Genomic DNA, 23,877 nt, shown 5'->3' with positions numbered 1-23,877 from the left:
GCTGAATGGTGCCTCCCCCCCGCCCCCCGAGAAAAAATATGCCTATGTCTTAATCCCTGGAACCTGTGAATGGGACCTTATTTGGAAAAAGGGTCTTTGATGATGTAATTAAGATGAGGATCGTGAGATGAGGAGATCATCCTGCATTATCTGGGTGGGCCCTTAATTCAGTGACAGATGTCCTCATAAGAGTGAGGCAGAGGGAGATTACACAGAGACAGAAGAAGAGGAGGCAGTGTGACCATGGAGGAGGAGACTGGAGTTATGCAGCCATGCAGCCACCAGAATCAAGACAAGGCACAGAGTGGATCCTCCTCTAGAGCCTCCAGGGAGAGTGTGGCCCTGCCAACACCTTGATTTTGGACTTCTGGCCTCCAGAACTGTGAGTGAATACGTTTCTGTTGTTTTCAGCCACCCAATTTGTGGTACTTTGTTACAGCAGCTACAAGAAACTAATACGCTGTGTTTGGAGGAAGCATCTAAGATACCATGATTTCTTTAGGATGAGGGATTTTATACAATGGCTCCTCCTATCAGTGGACATCTAAACCTGATCCTCAAAACCACAGACTCTATTATCAAAACCAATTGGTCATGTTCTGGCAGAGGAAAAGTGGTGCAGAAAATCTATGGAAAAAATCATCATAGGGCTTCCCTGGTGGCGCAGTGGTTGAGAACCTGCCTGCCAATGCAGGGGACACGGGTTCGAGCCCTGGTCTGGGAAGATCCCACATTCCGCAGAGCAACTAAGCCTGTGAGCCACAACTACTGAGCCTGCGCATCTGGAGCCTGTGCTCCGCAACAAGAAAGGCCGCGACAGTGAGAGGCCCGCGCACCGCAATGAAGAGTGGCCCCCGCTTGCCGCAACTAGAGAAAGCCCTCGCACAGAAACGAAGACCCAACACAGCCAAAAATAATTAATTAATTAATCAATTTTTTTAAAAATCATCATAATGGGAATTTGTTTTAAATCTCAGTGATCAGAAGACTGAGGAATCAGTCATTAAGGAGACCTGGAGAGTAATTCATTAAATGCTAACATATTTTAACATTTTGGGGGGAGATCTTTCTAAAAGGATTCATAAATGTTCCCGCCAATTAGAGATTTCATGAAATATAATTAAACCTGTCTTTTTTTTTTAATTGGGGTATAGTTGCTTTACAATGTTGTATTAGTTTCTGCTGTACAACAAAGGGAATCAGCTATATGTATACATATATATATATCCCCTCCCTCTTGGACCTCCCTCCAACCAACCCCCATATCTTACCCATCTAGGTCACCACAGAGCACCAAGCTGAGCTCCCTGCACTATACAGCAGGTTCCCACTAGCTACCTACTTTACACATGGTAGTGTACATACGTCAATCCCAATCTCCCAATTCACCCCACCCTCCTTCCCCCGCTTCCCACGTCCACATGTCCTTTCTCTACTTCTGCGTCTCTATTCCTGCCCTGCAAATGGGTTCATCTGTGCCATTTTTCTAGATTCCACATACATACGTTAATATACGATATTTGTTTTTCTCTTTCGACTTACTTCACTCTGTATGACAGACTCTAGGTCCATCCACGTGTCTACAAATGACCCAATTTCGTTCCTTTTTATGGCTGAGTAATATTCCATTGTATACATGTACCACATCTTTATCCATTCATCTGTCGATGGACATTTAGGTTGCTTCCATGTCCTGGCTATTGTAAATAGTGCTGTGATGAACAGTGGGGTGCATGTGTCTTTTTGAATTATGGTTTTCTCAGGGTATATGCCCAGTAGTGGGATTGCTGGGTCATATGGTAGTTCTATTTTCATTTTTTTAAGGAACCTCCATACTGTTCTCCATAGTGGCTGTATCAGTTTACATTCCCACCAACAGTGCAAGAGGGTTCCCTTTTCTCTACACCCTCTCCAGCATTTATTGTTTGTAGATTTTTTGATAATGGCCATTCTAACCAGTGTGAGGTGATACCTCATTTTAGTTTTGATCTGCATTTCTCTAATAATTAGTGATGCTGACGATCTTTTCATGTGCCTCTTGGCTATCTGTATGTCTTCTTTGGAGAAATGACTATTTAGGTCTTCCACCCATTTTTGGATTGGGTTGTTTGTTTTTTTGATATTGAGCTGCATAAGCTGTTTGTATATTTTGGAGATTAATCCCTTGTGAGAGAAGAAAAACTCAATAAATTTAAAATAAACATCCATTACCATGGTATGCTATGGATATGCCTACACATAGATAAAGACTTTTATATGGTAAGTGACTCCTTTCCCCTTCATCATCTCACTGCCCCCATTTCTAAACTGTATTGACTAATTGGCACTGATAACTTTGAGGGTTATTGAACTACAGCACAACTCTCTCTCTTCTGCCTTACACACACACATACACACACACACACACTCCCTTCATTCTTTCCAGATTCCCAGAAAACCAATGAGTAAGAATCAATGAGTGCACCTGTGACACAGTGCACTCTGGTAGGCAATGTCTCAGCTGTCAAATAGCATAGACAAGGGCAGGTATAAAAAGAGGTTTGGTAGTGCCTTCTTGTAATTACTGCTTCTACCTGCTAAGTTGAATGCCTAAGAGCAGGAGTAAAGTGGAGGAGAAAAATCCCCCTGGGCAGAGCAGAGGTGCTGTGCATGGAAGTCTGTTGCCCACTGAAAATCAGACTGAGAGATGCACAGTCATCCCTTTAGGTGTGGCTCTGAAAAGAGGGTTCAAATATCACTCATGAAGGCAGAGAGGAGACCCAGCACCATCCAGGCTCCTGTCTGTGGACAAAAACAGGGTTTGGATACCATTGGAAGATGAGTAAAGAGAAGAAAACATCCACACCCAAGACATTCAGCAGAAGAGTAATGCTTGGAAAATGATCTACTACAGAATTCTGAAAATTTTTAGAAAATTCTTCTTCACTAATAGAGTACAAATAAAATAGGCTTCTATGTACAATAAAGAGTAATACCAAAAAGAGGAATCATAATGCTTAGAACATAATAAAATAAGTGGAACAAAAGCTTACAGAGATAAGAGGAGAAAAGGCTAATGTACACCTTGTCTTGAAGGGGAGGAGACAGGCAGAAGAGGATGCTTCACCTTTGACTATGACACTTACAGGAACAGGTCAGATAATGCTTCTGAAAACTTCAATAGAAACAGAAAACACTAGTAGAACTATAAGCAGAATCTGTTTCTGTGTTTGCTCTGATGTCAGGCATTGTGCTAAGCATGAACTAGAAAGATATGAACCTTCCAAAACTTTTCAAGAAATGAAAACATAGTTCATGTCCAAAATATAAAAATCAAAGAAAGCGGCAAAGGGAGCACAAAGTAACAGAAAATAAAATACATTGCATATAATAATAAATTTAAATGGATTAAACTCTCTAATGAGCTGAGAATTGGCAGGTTAGGGAAGATGAAGAGAAAGAGAAAAGAGAAAGGAAGGAAGAAGGAAAGAGAGAAGGTAACATAAAGCAAAATGTCCTCCAAAAAAGTCAAAGAATAGAGAAAGAAGTAACAGGCAAAGTAAAATAATAATAGTAAGAGTAAAAGCAGGACCCCAATATTAATATAATGTGAAAGAATTCAAGCGGGGAAAAAGAGACTAAGTACTTGTGGAAGAACAATTCCATTTCCAATAATTCATCTTAAGTAAATTATTACAGATACATTCAAAGAGAGAGCTCTAATAGTGGTCATTGCTATCTCTTTATAATAGAGAAAAAATTGAAAATAACCTCAGTGACTAATAATTAATTAAATAAAATATTGTATAACATAGAACAAGATACTATACAGCTATAAAAATATGTTTTACAAGCATATTTGGTGACTTGAGAAAATACTCATGATCTATTTTACAGTAAATTAAAAACAGGTTGCTCATCAACCTGTATTATATGATCTGATTTTCTTTTTCAAAAAATTGTCTATCCATTAACACCAAAAAAAGTAATCACAGAAAATTACATGCATTCTTTGATACCTCTTTCCTTGCTGAATTTTCTTTTTCCTGCTCTGTTTGTTCCCTATACTTATGTCAGCAAATAATTTTAAGTTGGCCTACATCTAAATATTGTTAAACTAAACGCTGTCTCTACTTGTTTATTAGATAACATTTGTATAATATAGAGAAGAGTGAAAAGAAATTTCACCTCCTTTTATGCCACTGCTCTCCTCCAGTCAACCCCATCAAAGGGGCCTCCATAGGCTGTGTGGCTTATAAACAACGGAAATTCATGTCTCACAGTTCTGGAGGCTTGGATATCAGAGTGCTAGCATCATCCGGTTCTGGTGAGATCCCTCTTCTGGGCTGAAGACGGCCATTTTCTCATTGTGTCCTCACATGGCAGAGAAAATGAGAGAGCTCTCTGGGGTCCCTTTTATAAGGGCACTAATCCCATTCATGAGGACTCCACCTCCACGAAAATTCAATGTATGAATTTTGGGAGGACACAAACATTCAGTCCATAACAGAGGGTTTTTTTCAATTTATTGTTATTTTTAAATGGCTCTGTAATGACATTCTTGAACATAAGTATTGCACAATGCCTTATGATATATTCCATGAATTCAAAAGATATGAACTTCAAGGATTTTAAGATATATTGACTAATTGTCACACCAAAAGGTTGAAGGGGACCCATTTCCCCACAGTTATGCCAAATGAGGCTATATATTCACATAAAACAACACTAGGGGCATGAGTGTTCCCCAAGATGCCTGTGGGTAGAAAGTGTTCTATAGCATATTTGGAGTATCTCCAAGCTTATGTCCTGATTTGGATAATATTAAAATCGATTTACATTCCTTGATTAACTGTTTGAGGGATATGACAACACCAGAGTATACATAGATATTGAAGAACTCACTCTGCCCCAATACTTGAATAGAACCTATGCTATTGATAATTATAAACACCCCCTTAGGGGGAGGATTATTAATTTAGATTTAAACTAAAATTCTGTTTTTAAATTATATTCCCAAATATGATGTTATTATTTCCTTTTCTATGTAAAAACACCAAGCAAAATATACATTGTTACCACCTGCTGCTAGTTCAATACTATTTCCAAAATTAAACAGTACAAAAAAAGAATTTCCAGAATAGAGACCCAAACAGAAAAATAAGTTCTGTATGTAGGCTAAACCACAGCAATAACACGAACAGGAAGGTCTGATTAGACTACATTGAGAGATCTGCTTGCTTGTTTTTCTCCTGTATTTCCACGCTTCTGCAAACATGTGGAATGTTCCTTGATTACAGTTAAGAAACTGCAACTTTTTATTGTATTGCATTCCCGATGGACTGCAGTGAAATCTTGGAGCTGATGTGACAGATAGCTCATCTCAGCACTGGATTATGACACCAGAGGAAGTTTTAAGAAAGACTTCTAAATCCAATATATCCCATGAAAAGGGACACAGCAAACCCACAAAGAGAGGAAATTGGTATATATTTAATTATCAAGGAAGGAAAGAAGAATTAACCCAGAAAAGTTAAGAACTTGACCACTTGAAGTAAACATAGAAGAAACCCATAAAAGTTGCCATATCCATTATAAAACACATCACCTATTTGAATAAAAGTTAGTTGCACACATGAAACTTTACTGTTGAGAATTTTCAAGGACTAGACTGTAAATACTAATCCATATGATGAAGAAATATTTATAATGCAAATGAATCCTATCTATTCATACTATAGAGGGTTTATAAACAACAAAAATCTTGGTACTGGGACATCTTCTGAATTTTTAGAAGTAGTGAAATATTTTATTTTAAATATGCACACAAGCAAGGGAAGCTCTCCAGCACTTCTTAACTTTTACCACATCCTTTCCTTCAACTGCTTTCTCTAAATGGCAGCAACTTGCAACTTTGGGTTCTACAAATGGAAGGTGCCAGGGTAGCATTGGCACCTCACACCAAGTCAAGATCATCCAGACTAGAAGAAAGATTATCTTTCTTGGTATAAAAAAGAATTATGCGCAAAAACTGTTACCTTAAGCATGATGAAAAAGTTGAATCCTTTTTTAAAGTCTGTATACATAATCATCTATTTTTTATATAGATTTTCCAAGCAGAAATTTGGAAAACCCTAGGAACAAAGCCTTGAGATACATCATTGGAAGCTAATACTCTATGAATCACAATGGAAGAAAGTAAAAATCTCCTGGGTCTACAACTTAATCATCCAGGTAAAATGTCCTAAGTAGAAGGCACAAAGAAGGGAGAGGAACAGGGAAGGAAAAGCCATGACTTCCCTCAGCTCATATTGTAGGGCTTCCATTGCTGACCACAGGGTAAAAAGAGAGCAGCAAATCAAGCCCCTGGGAAGAACTTACTGGAGAAGGAATAAGGCAGGTGCCCCTTAACTCCTGTGTGAAGATGGGATCAAAGAAGTAAGGGCTGTCACTTTGGCTCTAATAAAACCCGAGTAAAGTATCTTCAAGGCTTTCATACTAAAACTCCAGAAGCATGTGAAGTTCCAGAAAAATTGACATAATAATTGCTTTATGATGTCTAGAAACTCTGCAGGTGGATAAAAGTTAAAAATTGGAGTTTAACCTTGACTAAGTCAAGCAGTAATTAATAATGCACAAGATGGGTTAGTGATCATGCTTATGTACCTGTGTGAAAACGGTCATAGAGCTAGATGTGGGCTTTCAGATTACATGGTTTAGTGATTTGATTATTTTGGCTACCAGAATACTTTCTTCAGAAGAAATCTTTTGCAGGAGAGCATGATAGGTCACTGATGGAAAAGAAAAGGAGAACAATCCAGGGAAGAACGGAAGGACCAGCACTCATCCACCTGGCCCCAACGAAATCAACAAGCCACACACTGACTGCATAGAACATAGCTTGAAAACCATTCATCTGGTCCCACACTTTCTCTTTACAAATGAACATAGAGAGAAAGAGAGGGGGAGGGAGAGAGACAGAGAGACAGAGATATTCAGTGACCTGCCCAGAGTCATGCAGGTAGAACCAGAATTAACAGTCAGTGCTTCTAAATCCTTTCTAATGTTTTCCCTATAACAACTCTGCTCACAAAGGTATTTCTTCATATCTTGTTCCAGTTCCTATTTTCCTCTATTATGAATATATAAATGTATCCAATCCGTATGTGTGCAGTGTTCTAAATATTTTTAAATAGAAGTTTATTTGGGGGAAAAAATTATGGATATACATGACCAACTCTTTGAGTCTCACACATTCCTGTGACAATCCATCTTGGCACTTGTTGGAAAGATCCGTTAACAAGGTGCCAAGGACAAGATACTCAGGGGGGAACTGTGGACCCTAGTGGGGCTTACTTTGCAAATCCAACCTATTTCACTATTCAAAATTGTCAACTTAGCTACTGGGGAGATTCGCCACTTAACTAAGGAAACAAATTTAGACTTTTTTCTAAAAGTAGATGGCAAAGGCAGCAAAATGGTATCTTCAACATGTTGAGGGAAACCAAGAAATTGACAACCAAGAAATTGACACTCATCCAAATTATCATTTGAGTAAAGACAACATAAAGACACTTCAAGGCATATAAAGACTGAGGGAATGTACCAGCCAAGGACCTTGTTTTTTTTTTTTAAACAGTAATTCAGCAAGAAAAAAGAGAACACAGAAGATGTGGAGCTTGAGACAAACAGAGAACTTTGTTAAAAGTTAATAATTTAATTAAATATTGACTATAAAAAATAGCAAATAATAACTCTAAACTACCATAACAGCCAACAACAATTGTTAAGTACATGTGTTAACACCCTCGTTGTCACTGGGAGAAGGAAATACCAAATAACTACAGACTTCTTTTTTTTTTTTTTAAAGGATGGTTAAGTAACTACCTTTAAGATTAAGAGTGGGCTTCCCTGGTGGCACAGTGGTTAAGAATCTGCCTGCCAATGCAGGGGACACGGGTTCGAGCCCCGGTCTGGGAAGATCCCACATGCCGCGGAGCAACTAAGCCCGTGAGCCACAATTACTGAGCCTGCGCGTCTGGAGCCTGTGCTCCGCAACGGGAGAGGCCGTGACAGTGAGAGGCCCGCGCACCGCGATGAAGAGTGGCCCCCGCTCGCCGCAACTGGAGAAAGCCCTCGCACAGAAACGAAGACCCAACACAGCCATAAATAAATTTAAAAAAAAATACATTTAAAAAAAAAAAAAAAAAGATTAAGAGTAACCTCCAAACACTAAAAATGTACTGTGCAGTTTCCAAATCGTCTGAAGAAAATGAAATATTAAAAACTGTATCTATATAACAAAAATCAGGGAAGGAAGAGGGGAGGCAAAGGAAAAAGACAGTAAACAGGAAACACAAAATAAGATGGTGGAAATAAGTTCAAATATACAAGTAATCATAATGACTGTAAATAGATTAAGCTCATCAGTTAAAGAGGTAATCATATTGATTTTTTAATCCAACCATATGCTGCTTGCAAGAGACATATCTAGAATAAAACCACACAGAAGAATGAAAATGAAGGGCTAAAAAAAGATATGGCCTTCAAATACTAGACAAAACAAAGTTGGTATAGCAAGATTAATATAAGACAAATAGACTTAAGGTCCAAAAAGCACTAATACAACTAAATTAGGACAGTATATAATAATAAAAAACACAATCCAACAAGAATATAGCAAACATGAAATTACTGTACTTATCATAGCTTTAAAATATATAAAGCAGAAATTGGCAAAATTAAATGGACAAATTGATAAATTTATAATCATACAGGGAAATTAGTTAGAATATAGAAATTTGATCTAATGGGTGTAATGAGAACCACACACCACAAAAAGACTCTATCATGTTTTCATGAACACATGGAACATTTACAAAACTAGCATGATTCCAGGATTTCAAAGAACTTAAATCACACATATCATCCCCTCTGATTGTGATATAATCAAATTAGAAATCAACATTGCAAAGTAGCAAAAACATAACAAAAGTATATATTTAGGTACCTTAAAGAGAACTCTTAAATAAAGCCTGAATAAATAAGAAATTACTACTTATCAAAACATGTGGATGATGCTCAATCACTATTTAGAGATGAATTTACACCACTAAATTCATTTACTAGAAAAGAGAAAGATTAAGTACACATTCAACTCAAGAATCTAAAAAATAACTAAAAAGTGAATCTAAAGAAAGTAAAAGCAGGAAAAAATGATTATAATAAAGAAACAGAAACAAAGAGATAATAGAAGGGATAAATAAAATCCAAAGCTGATTCTTGAAAAAAAACTAATAAGTATACAGATTTATAGCAAGTCTGATGAAAAAAAAAGAAGGTAATTAAAAGGCGGACAAAAACATACAGTAGATGTTAAGCATAATAAGAGAATACTATGAACGTTATGTAATGAATTTGAAAACTTAAATATATACATTTTAGAAAAATAGATTTCTCAGTCTGACCCATGAGGAAATGGAAACGAGTAAAAAAATAATCACTGGAGAAACTGAATTGGTAATCAGAAGTCCCTCAAATCAAAAGACACTAGAACCAGAACATTTTACAGGTAAATTTATTCCAAGCTTCAAGGAACAAAGAAACAGACAAAGTTTTATCATCCAGGCAGATTCTGAAAACAGAAAAAAAGAGCAAATTACCCAGTTCATTTTATAAAGTTGGTGAAATCAAAATACCAAAACTGGGTAAGTTAGTATAAAGGAAAAAAGTTATATATCAATCACCTTAGTAAACACAGATGGAAAAACTCCAAATAAAATATCAGAAAATTAATTAATTTCAGAAGTGTATAAAATAATTATTAATAATTTTTTAAACATCGTGTTCAAGTAGATTTAATTCCAAGAATTCAAAGGTGGCCTAATATCAGATAATTCATAATATACTCCATCAGAAAAACCATTAGTGTATATCATTTTAAGAGATTTTAAAAGAAAAATCACTGGCTCAATAGACACAGACAAAAGTGACAAAATTCAATCCTAATTGTTGATTAACATGCCTAGCAAACTAAGAATAAGTGAATTGTCTTTCTAGCAAATGCTTTTTATTAGGAAGTTGTGTAAGAATCATACTGAATAGTGAGACTTTAGAAGCATTTACATTAAAATCAGAAATGATGCAAAAGTGGTTATCACTACTTCCATCCAACATTATACTAGAAGGCCTAAAAATTCAGTAAAGCAATAAAGTGCACAAAGTTTGAAAAGAAAAAAATACAAAATAATTATTATTTACAGATAGTAAGAATATCTACCTAGAAACTCCAAAGAATCTACAGATTAATTATTAAAATAAAATGAGTTTTTAGAAAGGTTGCTGGACAGAAAAATTACCATGTAAAAGTAATACTATTCCTTTACACTAGTAATATCCAATTTGAAATGTAATGGGAAAAAAAACCACTCAACTCAAAATTTTAGTGAATATTTCTTAGGTATTCCTAGGAATAAATTTATCAAAATATGTGCAAGATCCCTATGCAGAAAATCACAAATATTCATTGAAGGATTAAAAGAAGACCTGAAGGACTGTGAGATTAAATACATTAATTATTTTGATTATCCCCAAATAAATCTATAAATTCAAAATCAAAATAAAAGTCTCAAGAAGACTTGATCATGGGACACTATAGAAAATCCTTACATATGTTTATATGGAAAACCAAAGGCCTAGAATAGGCAAGAGAGTTTTGAAGAGTAACAATGTTGGAGGATTTCAAAAATAATTATTATGTAGCTGATTATTATAGCTTTATAATAATATCAAGAAACGAGTTATTTGTGTATGGATAGACAAATGATCCCATGGAAAGGAATAAAAAGCCTAGAGAAACAAACATGCCTATGTGGAAACTGGATATGTGATAGGAGTGGTAGCACAAATCAATGTCACTGAAAGGTGCTGGGGCAATTGATTATGAAGTGTGATGGGGGTTGGGGATAACAAGTAGATCCCGACCTCACACCATACACAAAGTTCAATTCAAGGTAATTACAGATCTAATATGGAAAGCAAAACCCTAAAAGTTTTAGAAGAAAATATAGGAATAGACATGTGTGGACTCTGAGTAGAGAAGAATTTCTTTGACAAGATAAAAAATACAAAACAGGAAAAAAATATAAAAATTGATAAATCTGACTGTATTTAAATTAAAACTTCTGTTCAACAAAAACATGATGAACAAAATTAAAAGACAAGCCACAGATTGAGAGAAAATATTTTCCTCATATAATCAAAGAATGATTAGAAACCAAGAAATATAAATAACTCCTAAAAATCAATTAAGAAAACAAACAAAAAAGGACAGCCTAATGGGATGTGAATGGGGAATGAGCAAAGGATATGAATAGGTAATTCACAGAATAAGAAAACCAAAAGTCCAATAAATATGTGTAATTTTGTCAAACTCACTAGTAATCAGGGAGATACAAATTAAAACAATGATGAGATACCATTTCACACACTTCAGATTGGCAAACATTTTATAGTCTGACAAACAAAATTCTGGCGAGGGATGATGTGGGAAAACAAGGCTCTCATATTCTACTGATGGGGATGCAAATTCTTATCAACCTTCAGAGAGCAACTTGAAGATACCCACGCCATGACTCAGCAATCCCACTCTTATAAGCTATGCTCTAAAACAGAAGTTATCAAACTTTTTTTATCTCGGGACCCCTTTACATTCTTAAAAATTATTCAGGACACCAAAGAACTTTTATTTATGTGGGTTATATCTATAAATGGTTATATTATTAGGAAATATAAATAAGAACTTTTAAAATATGTATTAATTTTAAAATAACAATAATATACCTATTACATGTTAAGGTAACATTTCTATGAAAAATAACTAATTTTCTAAAACTAACAAAAATTAGTAAGATTTTTGCAAATCTCTTTAATATCTGGTTTAAACATAGCTGAATTCTCAGATCTACTCTGTATTCAGTCTGCTGAATTATGTTGTTTTGGTTGAAGTATATGAAGAAAATTTAGCCTTGTACTTGGAATAGATCATTTACCCATGCATAATTCTGTAACATGATGGATGGATCATTTGGGAAATACTGATGCACTGAGTTATACAGATCTTCCAAATGTGGACACACTTCATTATACAGTATCAAAAAATAATGTTCTTTATTAACATTATTACTGATCAAATCAGAAAAAGTCTTTAAGTGTTAGGAAATGTCAACCTCACAGTGGCAAATTTTTCCAAAATTCTAAGTTGTACTTGAAAACTCAAATTTTATCACTGGAAACAAACACTGACAGTTTTTTTCCTTGAAGTGAAAGGCTTTCCTTATTCATTTTTGAGAAAATGTCTGCCAGGCACCCAGTAGTTTACCTGTCAATGTAGTTCAGCCATAGTTTACCCATCATTCTTTCAAGTAAATAAAGATGGTGTTCCATGAAAAAGAAGCTAGTTCAGCTTGTAACTTAAACAATTGCCGTGTGCAGCCAAAGGGCTATAAACACACTCCACACTGTGCCACACAGAATTATAAGATGCGTATTCAAAAGTTGAGATTTAATAAAACTAATCCATTTTGTTAAATGTTAAAATCATTTTATTAAGTACATAAGTGCTTCACCAGGGACATTCTTAAATGAATGGCTTTTTCTCTGTGAGTGCATAGTGATGAAAAAGAAAATGACTGCTAGCACCATTTGTGCCATGTCTTTGATTCATGCTAAGGTGTCAATGGTTTCACTAATCATTGCTTTTCCCCATCAGTACAAATATCAGCACAGCATAAAGGGCAACTGACATCTCAGTATTATTATGAAAATAGTTTCAACCTTGAAGACTCCCTGGAAAAGGTAACATGGACCCTGGTGGGGGGGCGGTGGGAGTCCATGGGCCACACTTTGAGAATCCCTGCCCTAGGGAAACTTAGGCATATGCACAAGCAGGTGTAATCAGCTCCACATTACTTGTATAACAAAAAATTGGAACCCATCCAAATGCCCATCAACAGGAGAATGGATAAATAAAATAGTGTACATTCATCCAATGGAACACTAGACACCACTTAATCCTTAATGAACTAAAGCTATATCCATCAACATGAAAAATTCTCATTAACACAATGAACAAAAAAAAATTTGCAAAAGAATAAGTACAGTATCATGCCATTAATAACAAGTCTAAAAGTTTGAAAACAATACTAAACTATGCTAAATACTATCATATATTTTAATATTCTATACTGAAAGTACAAAAACATGCATGGGAATGACAAATACTGAGTTCATGATAATAGTTTAGGGAGGAAAAGAAATAAGATCAAAGAGTGGTTTACAAGGGGGCTCAATTGTGTCATATGTTTTATATTACTGAAAAAATTATATTGAGTATTATGGCATCATGTTAAGACTTAATAAAGATGTGTGGTAGGTACAGATGTGTTCTTTACAGTGTATATTTGAAATCTCTCATAATTGAAAAAATAATTTTTTAAAAAATTAATTCTAGGTCTATGATTTTTTTCAGGGAGCATCCTCTCTGCTTTTAAAATCACCATTAATAAATATAAAATTTGATTAAATTGATGTTCCATAGATTTAGATGCAGAGAAGAATGAAAATGTTTTAAATGTACAAGTTCTATGGACAAAGGATTGTCTTCAGAGACTGACAGCAGACATTTCTCCACATCACCAGAGACCTCCACAGCTAAGAAGAAATACTCTCAGACTGTTCCATTCTTGATCCCAGCCTATAGCCTGCTTGATTATTTGTGAAATTCACTATGATTAATTCACATTGATAATTCTGAAAAAAAGAGAAGCATTTTGCAGGCATGCGGGGGTGGGTACCGCAGGGAGAAAGGGGAGGTATCACGTGTTGAGCAGGGGGACCTAATGCCATAGTATGAAAACTGCTGCACCATGTTTAAGCCCTGCAAACTTCCGCAGAAATATTAACAGGAATTAACGTCCTTTTGTATTGAAATGTAAATTCAGTGAACTTTAATCTTAAGTGTGAAGTCTTAACTCCTAATTAAGAAACTTTTGCATATATTGATCTGCTATACATACTTCTAGTTTTTTGTTCTTAAAGAGATAGCATTACATCCTTCAAATATTATTAATGACTCCTTGATTAATCACAGAAAGAATAAGCAACGCTTTTGGTTACCTTCCTTATCATTCTATCTATTTCCCATTTCATTATTAATAGGACAGTTCCCAGAATGTGAGCAGAAAAAAAGGAAAGGAAATTAAACATAATTATAGGGATTATACGAAGGAGTTTGACATGAGTAGAACTGCAATTATTAGATATTTTAATTTTATGGTAATGTATCAATTTTATGTATTCATTCCCTGTTTTTACCCTATCCCAGTAATTAACTTATAGTCGATGTAGTATTATTTACAAACACCCTGCACATTATTCATTCCTCACAAATGCCTTATACCAAAGATGGAACATTTAAGATATGGATCAGATGGTGATGAGCTCTATAATCTGACTCAAACCGTATCATCCCTGATACTGCAGTCAGTATTTCCTTCCTGTTGGTTAAATTCTCATCCCATCAGTATGCTTATCATTCACAGCAACTCAAGAAGAAACAGGGTAAATGAGATTAAGAGGGAGTACTGCACTGCATCTAATAGGAAGATGTGTATTAAGTAAGTGATTGTCAAGGTAACAGGATATTTAAAGTGACTTTTGCTGGACTCAAAGCTAAGGACAATGATAAGTCACACACACACACACACACACACACACACACAGCTGAAACTGGGCCAGATAAATCCTCAGGGTTTATCAAAAATCAGCCAACTTTGTTAAAAAAATAAATAAAATATGACCAGTGAGAGAAGATAAGGCTGAGAAAGAAACTGATAATCCACCTGGGATGGGGCAAATACCATGACTTTTCCCTCCGTAAGTAAAGACGGCTCCAAGAGAATGTCTCCTAGATGTTGCGTTTGTCTTTGGCATCTCCTCATGCTGGTTGGGCATCTAGTTATGCACTGGGCTTGCTGAGCCACCCTCTCTGGGATGGGGGGGAGGAGGGCAGAGGAAAGGATTGGAGAGACCACAGCAAGGCAGGAAGTGGGAACCCTGTAGAGGAGCAACCTGCTCTCCACCAGTTGGTATGGTGAAGATGCATGGCTCTCCCTGGCCTGGCACATAGAAGGGGTCACATGGGAGCCAGGTTGCAGACCCACCATGCAAGGGGCTGGCATGGCCATCCACGCAACTTTCACTCTCAGCCAGATGCTGTGGGGTGTTCCACAGAGGCAGGAGCTGAAGGAGGCTTCTAAGAGGTCAAGAGAGAGATGACCTCCCATAAGGAAATCTATACAGTGGGGCTAGAGCCCCCTGAAGAAGTCACACCCTTAGAGAGAGCCCACAGGGTTTTAAAAAATGAAGCCAGTGTTACCCAATGGTGCCAGCAGTAGCCCAGAGACGAACCCCAGCTAGGGCCAGAAACCCGAGGGAATCCTTGAGAGCTCTCCTGTCTCCTTCTCACAGCCCCACCCCAGAGGAGCTAGAACCAGGGGAGGGGGCAAGGGGGAGTGAGAGGAGGGGCCCTTACCCCTCTCCACTGAACACCCTGGGCCTGAGCTGAGGGGTCAGGGGAGTTTAGGTGGAGGAGAGAAAGAACATGTTTTCAACTGAACTGACGTGGATTTTTAATTATTGAAAGAAATCGAAGATCTAAGAAATCTGCCTGAGTTGTAATTAAGGAACAGGACTGAAAGAGTCAAAAAAAAAAAAAAAAGGGATCAATGATTAATGCAGTAGTTGAAATAAATAAAACCAAAAAATATCAAATCATGTCTTTTCATAACCTTACCAAATTCAGACTGTGCAATAAACTGATTGCATAGATGGCTGAGTGCTGGGAGAATGTAGAAAGGGGTAGTTCAAGGGGAAGAACCGTAGGATGAGGAGGAATTAACCAGGCAAAAGTGGGGGCAGGCTGAAATGAGGGGGAGGTGTGGGAAGGAGAAGGACAGTAACGCTGAGTAATCATGGCAAAGACGGACATCGTGCTGCATTAAGACAATCAAACGAACCACATTAGACAGACAAACTGCTTGCTCAATTTCTGTTTCTATGCTACTTTGCACCCTACCTTCAATCTCCAAAGAGTAAGCTGTACTCAAGGCCAGTTTATAGAACAAGGCTGAGTTGAGGTGTGGGCAGGGTAATGATTAAGAGCACCAGCTCTACAGCTAAAATGCCGGAGTCCAAATCCTGGCTCTTCCACTGGTGGAACCGGGTGCTTCAGTTTCCTCATCTGTAAAATGGGGTGACAAAAGTATCTTCCACTTAGGGTGGTTGAAAGGATTAAAAGAGATAGCTAAAATAATGCCTGCCACTTAGCAAAAGAGCAATAAATGCCATCAGATGAGCAACTGGACTAATGTATGTGAATTCCCTTATAAAACTTAAATAATAGGTGCCTAAGGAATTACCACGATTGAGTTTTGATGCTATTTAATTCCATGAGGTAATTCTCTTACAGAAGTGCACTATCTGAAGGAAAACATTAAGTAGTTCTGTGAAGGTATTACACAAAAGTCATATGGCAGAGAGAACTCTTTTGAGAAAACTTCCATTTTACTTGACAAGAAATTGATTCACATGGCTATTTTAAACATTTCATATATGAAGCATAATCAAACACAAAAATACATAAATAAAAGCCAATCACCTATGAGCCAATACAGATAATACACTCTGAATAAGTACACATAATGAATGTAATCCACAAATGGCCCTTCATTTTAACATTCTAATGAAACCATTTTATTGCAAAGCTGGTATCAAAGTTACTTGAATTATGACTAAGCACATAGTAGGTGCTCAATAAATCTCTGTTGAGGATGATGATGACATAACAAATCCTGTGTATTCAAGGAGATGTTTTTTTGTTCTGGGTTTTTTTTCAATGAATGACTTTTTCAAACCAGTTTCTAAGTGTGTTTACCTCCTTCATGGATCCCATTTAGTACAGAGACACATTGAATCACTGTCATGAGCAACCGAAGGACAAAAATCAGAATCACCATTTATTTTCTTGTTAAAAAGAAAACTGCACCATGAATTTTGAACAAATCTAATGCATAAATACATATTTTGGATGATTCAATGCCAGCTTATCCAATTCAAATGCCACCATATTATAAAACCAACCGAATACCGTCATTCACTTACACTTTCAAAATCTGCGAGTTATTTCCTATCCATTTCCATTTTTCCTTAAAGAAAAATGTTATGGCCCCGGTCTGGAAAAAATTGAAGACCTGGAATAAGAGAACTTCAAAGTAACATGAAGGTTATGTCTCCAAGATTGCAGATGGGAGAGAAAAGTGGGGGAAGACAGGGAGAGGGAGAAAGAGAGAGAGAATAGATGGATGAATGGATGGAAAATAGATGATAGATAGGTAGATAGTTACATAGATAATAGATGAGAGAGAGAGAGAGAATATATAGAAATATATAGAATTAACAGATGTGGGGCACAAGCTGAAAGGAATCAAAAACCTCAATTGTGTTGTATGTCAGCTCAGAAGTATTCTCTGACTGAGTTCGTGGTCATCAGAATGTCCAGATAATATGAGCAACAACGTTATTTACTAAAGGTTTCCTCTGCTGCAGGCACTGCTGAGCACCTCCTCTATGCTCTCTGTATGGATTATCTCATCAACTCCTCAGAACCCTTTCAAGTTACAGAGACTCAAAGCAGCTCAGAGTGAAGGCAGACAGAGGCATGAGCTGCCACACCTTGGTAAATGAGGTGCAAGGGACAAGTTCCAAACTCCTCCAGAGAAAGATATCAGGGTTTCAGGATTAGTGGGGAAGGAACTGAGGCAGAATCAATGCTATCTACCCACGGAATATTAGGACAATTTCTCTGCTCTCTGATTGAAGATACCTCATTTCAGAAACACTACCATGAATTTAGAAAATATTTTAATGAAATTTTATTGTATTAATCAGAAAAGACCAACATACATTTGAGATTGGTAACATACATATGGTGCCAGAAATGGAATGATTCAGATGATGGACTATGCCTACAAAATGGTCATCCAGCCCAGTGGTGGAGCCCAAGGGCGCTGGCAGATGACAGAGCAGACATAGTTCCAGACTCCACAAACTCTGGCTGGGTCACCTGGATCACTCTGAGCCTCCGCTTTCTTTATCTAGAAAATGGGGGTAGTAATACTCATCTCATAAAGTTACTAAAGATTACATAATATTAGATTGAATCATAGTAAATTGCTTACATATGACTGTTTTGACCAACAAAAATGGCAACTTCCTGTGGTTCAACCTACTACATATAAAGTGTTTGGCACAGTCAGACTCATTAGTAGTGGGAGTGGGATGAGGAGGAAGAGGGGTTATCAATTCATGGACATGGCAATAACTCCATGGCTCCCCCTTCCCTGCCCACCCAAGTGTATGTGGCCATCAACAGAGAACAGGAAGTCAGAGAATCAGTTAGAAAAGACTTTATACAGTTGGTTTTGCTTTCACAGTTGCAACTTTCGGTTGGATAAAAAGTTGAATTGATTACTAGGAGGTTCAAGGGTGAATTGAAAGTATTACCCAGCTCATCTATGCCTGTGGATGTGTAGCCGAGGGTTGGCATTATCAATGAAGCACATTTCTATTGCACATGAAGCCGCAGTGGACGGGAAGAGGGCAGAAGGAGGCACAAATACAGGGACCGAAGTGGTGCCACCTCTATATGGAGTCACATGGAGAAAGCCAACAAAAGGCGGACCTAGAATTTCAAGACTACACAACCTGCAGAGTTTGTGGGGGACAATATCTTAGGATGCTCTTGCTATGATGAAACTCGTCCTCTCTTTCCTCTTTCACAGCAAAAACTGCTGACTGATGGATTACTGTTGAATTCTATTTCAGATAGTAAAGTAGGGGCGGGGGGCACATGCACACAGGGAACAGGCAGCTTCATTCTAGGCTAGTGTCTGATGTAGGTTCTGTTATTTTATTCCACTTTATAACATTATCTTGCTCCACTTTTTAAATCTTATCACAGGTACGAATTCAGGATTTTTGATCAGTTATGTACCACCTGCCAGCACTCAGTATAGACAAAATAGACAAATAGACAAATCTCTGATTTCTTCCTTTCCCTGTGATATGGAAAATGCATTTGTCAACATAATAAAAGAATGCTGGGAAGCTAAGTCTTCATAATCACTGTCACACTAGACTAAGATTTATTTATGTTCAACACAGTCATCAAGGTAGTACACATTTTTATTAATAAGCTTCAGCATTTTCTAATTTTCAAAACCCCACAAAATGATGTTTACATAATAATCCTGAAACTTGTACAAAATCATAGTTGCTACTGGAAAATCATTTAAATATCATAACCTTATCATTTACTGTATTGTTAGTTCAGTGCAGCAATAATTAAGAGATTCATTTTTGAAAGCCTGATTTACAATATGCTGTACATATAAAAGGTACAATTTTCCAAGACTGAACCAGGAAGAATTAGAAAATATAAACAGACCTATCACAAGTAATGAAATTGAAACCGTAATTTAAAATCTTCCGACAAACAAAAATCCAGGACCAGATGGCTTCACAGGCGAATTCTATCAAACATTTAGAGAAGAGCTAACACCAATCCTTCTCAAACTCTTCCAAAAACTTGCAGAGGGAGAAACATTCCCAAATCCATTCTACAAAGCCACCATCACCTTGATACCAAAACTAGAAAAAGATATCACAAAAAAAGAAAATTATAGACCTATATCACTGATGAACATAGATGCAAAAATCCTGAACAAAATACTAGCAAACAGAATCCAACAACACATTAAAAGGATCATACACCATGATCAAGTAGGATTTATCTCAGGGATGCAAGGATTCTTCAATATATGCAAATCAATCAATGTGATACACCACATTAACAAATTAAGGAATAAAAACCATATGATCATCTCAATAGATGTGGAAAAAACTTTTGACAAAATTCAACACCTATTTATGATAAAACCTCTCCAGAAAACGTGCATAGAGGGAACCTACCTCAACATAATAAAGGCCATATATGACAAACCCACAGCAAGCATCATTCTCAATGGTGAAAAACTGAAGGCATTTCCACTAGGATCAGGAACAAGACAAGGATGTCCACTCTCGCCACTCTTATTCAACATAGTTTTGGAAGTCCTAGCCACAGCAATCAGAGAAGAAAAGAAATAAAAGGAATACAAATTGGAAAAGAAGAAGTAAAACTGTCACTATTTGCCGATGACATGATACTATACAAAGAAAATCCTAAAGATGCCACCAGAAAACTACTACAACTAATCAATGAATTTGGTAAGGTTGCAAGATACAAAATTAAGGGACAGAAATCTCTGTCATTCCTATACACCAACAATGAAAAATCTGAAAGAGAAATTAAGGAAACACTCCCATTTACCACTGCAACAAGAAGAATAAAATACCTAGGAATAAACCTGCTTAAGGAGGCGAAAGACTTGTACTCAGAAAACCATAAAACACTGATGAAAGAAATCACAGATGACATAAACAGATGGAGAAATATATCATGTTCTTGGATTGGAAGAATCAATATTGTGAAAATGACTATACTACCCAAAGCAATCTACAGATTCAATGCAATCCTTATCAAACTACCAATGGCATTCTTCACAGATTAGAACCAAAAATCTTACAATTCATATGGAAACACTAAAGACTCTGAATAGCCAAAGCAATCTTGAGAAAGAAAAACGGAGTTGGAGGAATCAGGCTCCCCAACTTCAAACTATACCACAAAGCTATAGTAATCAAGACAGTATGGTACTGGCACAAATACAGAAATATAGATCAGTGGTACAGGATAGAATGCCCAGACATAAACACACACACATATGGGCACCTGATTTACGACAAAGGAGTCAAGAACATACAATGGAGAAAAGACAGCCTCTTCAATAAGTGGTGCTGGGAAAACTGGACAGCTACCTGTAAAAGAATGAAATTAGAACACTACCTAACACCATACACAAAAATAAACTCCAAATGGATTAAAGGCTTAAATGTAAGACCAGACACTATAAATTTCTTAGAGGAAAACATAGGAAAAACACTCTTTGACATAAACCACAGCAAGATCTTTTTTGACCCACCTCCTAGGGTAACAGAAATAAAAACAAAAATAAACAAATGGGACTTAATTAAACTTAAAAGCTTTTGCACAGCAAAGGAAACCATAAATAAGACAAAAAGACAACCCTCAGAAAGGGAGAAAATATTTACAAGTGAAACAACAGACAAAGGATTAATCTCCAAAATATACAAACATCTCATGGAGCTCAATATCAAAAAAACAAACAATCCAGTTAAAAAATGGGCAGAAGACCTAAATAGACATCTCACCAAGGAAGACATACAGATGGCCAAGAGGCACATGAAAAGATGGTCAACATCATTAATTATTAGAGAAATGCAAATCAAAACTACAATGAGGTATCACCTCACGGCGGTCAGAATGGCCATTATCAAAAAAGCTAGAAACAATAAACGCTGGAAAGGGTGTGGTGAAAAGGGAACCCTCCTGCACTGTTGATGGGAATGTAAATTGATACAACCACTATGGAAAATAGTATGGAGGTTCCTTAAAAAACTAAAAATATAACTACCATATGACCCAGCAATCCCACTACTGGGTGTATACCCTGAGAAAACCATAATTCAAAAAGAGACATGCACCACAATTTTCACTGCAGCACTATTTACAATCGCCAGGACACGGAACCAACCTAAATGTCCACTGACAGATGAATGGATAAAGATGTGGCACATATGTACAATGGAATATTACTCAGCCATAAAAAGAAATGAAATTGAGTTATTTGTAGTGAGGTGGCTGGACCTAGAGTCTGTCACACAGAGTGAGGTAAGTCAGAAAGAGAGAAACAAATACCGTATGCTAACACATATATATGGAATCTAAAAAAAAAAAAAAATGGTACTGATGAACCTAGTTGCAGGGCAGGAATAAAGAGGCAGACATAGAGAATGGACTTGAGGACACAGGGTGGGAGGGGAAGCTGGGGTGAAGTGAGAGTGGCATCGACATATATACACTACCGAATGTAAAGTAGTTGGCTGGTGGGAAGCAGCAGCATAGCACAGGGAGATCGGCTCGGTGCTCTGGGATGACTTAGAGGGGTGGGAGAGGGAGGATGGGAGGGAGGCTCAAGAGGGAGGGGATATGGGGACATGTGTATGCATATGGCTGATTCGCTTCGTTGTGCAACAGAAACTAACACGGTATTGTGAAGCAATTATACTCCAATAAAGATCTCTTTTAAAAAATGAATAACATCTGATTTATGTCACCAAACAGCTCATAGTTTAATTTAGTATTTCTAAAGCAAATAAAGATGAGAAAGTGTAGCGTCCGGGGCCAAAACCACCGAAGGTTCTGAGGCAGAGAGCCCGAGGTGGGGTGCAGAGTCCAGGGCTCACCACGCACTTGGAGAAGCACATTTTATGAGCTAGAGAGGCAACTGGAAAGCCTCTGGTCACTCAGACACATCATTGTTAGGGCTTTGAGCTGTTCCCCAATTTTCTCACAGCCCACAAGATAACACTAGGTCACAGACACTAACAGTGAAAATCTCCTCTCTAAGAAGGACCTACTTTGTCATGAAATTAGTGCCATATTGGGACTTTTTCATAGCAAACTCTAACTTAGCAATTCTGTAAATTCGATATCTTTAAGTTCACTTGATTTAAGCCCATTCCATTTCGTACTCCCTTTAGTGAACACCAAGAAGAGCCTATATATCAATCATCACACCTTCATATTCTGGAAGACCAATATTAGTTCTCTATTGAACATTCTCTTTTCCTGGCTCTGTAACCCTATTCCTTTAGCATATCCTCCTAAGGTTTATTTCCCAAACTATCTCCACTGCTGTTCTCCAGATTCTCTCCACGTTATCTAAATCTTACAGTAATTGGCAACTCAGAGCTGCCATTAACCCACACAGTGATTTTATGTGAAATAGAAAACAGCCTCCTTCCTTGAGACACTTTACTTCCATCTCATGGAAAATTGTCACTTATACTAATTTTGTTAAGACAAGTTGCTGCTGGCAGAAATTTGTCCTAATAAATACACAACTATGTAATGTCTGTAATGTGACTGGCAGCCAGATAGATAGATAGATAGATAGATAGATAGATAGATACATACATACATACATACATACATACATACATACATACATACATACATACATAGATCCAGTTTGCCATGTTCCCTCTGCACACCACATTTGGTGTCTGGCCCTCACAGATAAACTCTGGGGACAACTGTGTCTTTTCAAAACTTTCTACTCTAGGTCCCAACACATATTTTCCACCACCAAGGAAATGGAGGTGGGATAGATCTTTTGATGATAATTATGCCTTACATCTTCAGGCAGAATTCTGTTTTCCCCTGACTTGCTGCCTTGTGGGTGGAATGTTTGGAAAAGGTTGGATTACTGGGAAATTAGTCTTTTTATAGGCACCTTATTTATGGAAAAGAAAGAATACTGTCAGTTCAAGTTCTCACAGTTTAACTAGAGAAAAATGAAGGGTGGGTAAAATCCATATAAACACAATGACAAAGAAATATTTTGTCAAGAAGTAAACTGCACTGTACAGGGATGTGTAATAAGGGCTGTAGATGTGCCTTAATCTACAAAATGAAGTGGAGAATTAACGCAATCAGGCTATCTTTCTTTTCTCCCTCCTTTTTTCTCCCACTCTCCTCACTTTCAAAGAAAAGTGCTATATGAATAATTGAGGCAAGGGGATTTTTTTTTCCTT

Source organism: Balaenoptera borealis (genome assembly GCF_965194805.1).
Source record: "Balaenoptera borealis genome assembly, chromosome: 9".
Taxonomy (NCBI): Eukaryota; Metazoa; Chordata; class Mammalia; order Artiodactyla; family Balaenopteridae; genus Balaenoptera; species Balaenoptera borealis.
The sequence above is the reverse complement of the archived record's forward strand: the minus strand, read 5'-3'. Positions refer to the sequence as shown.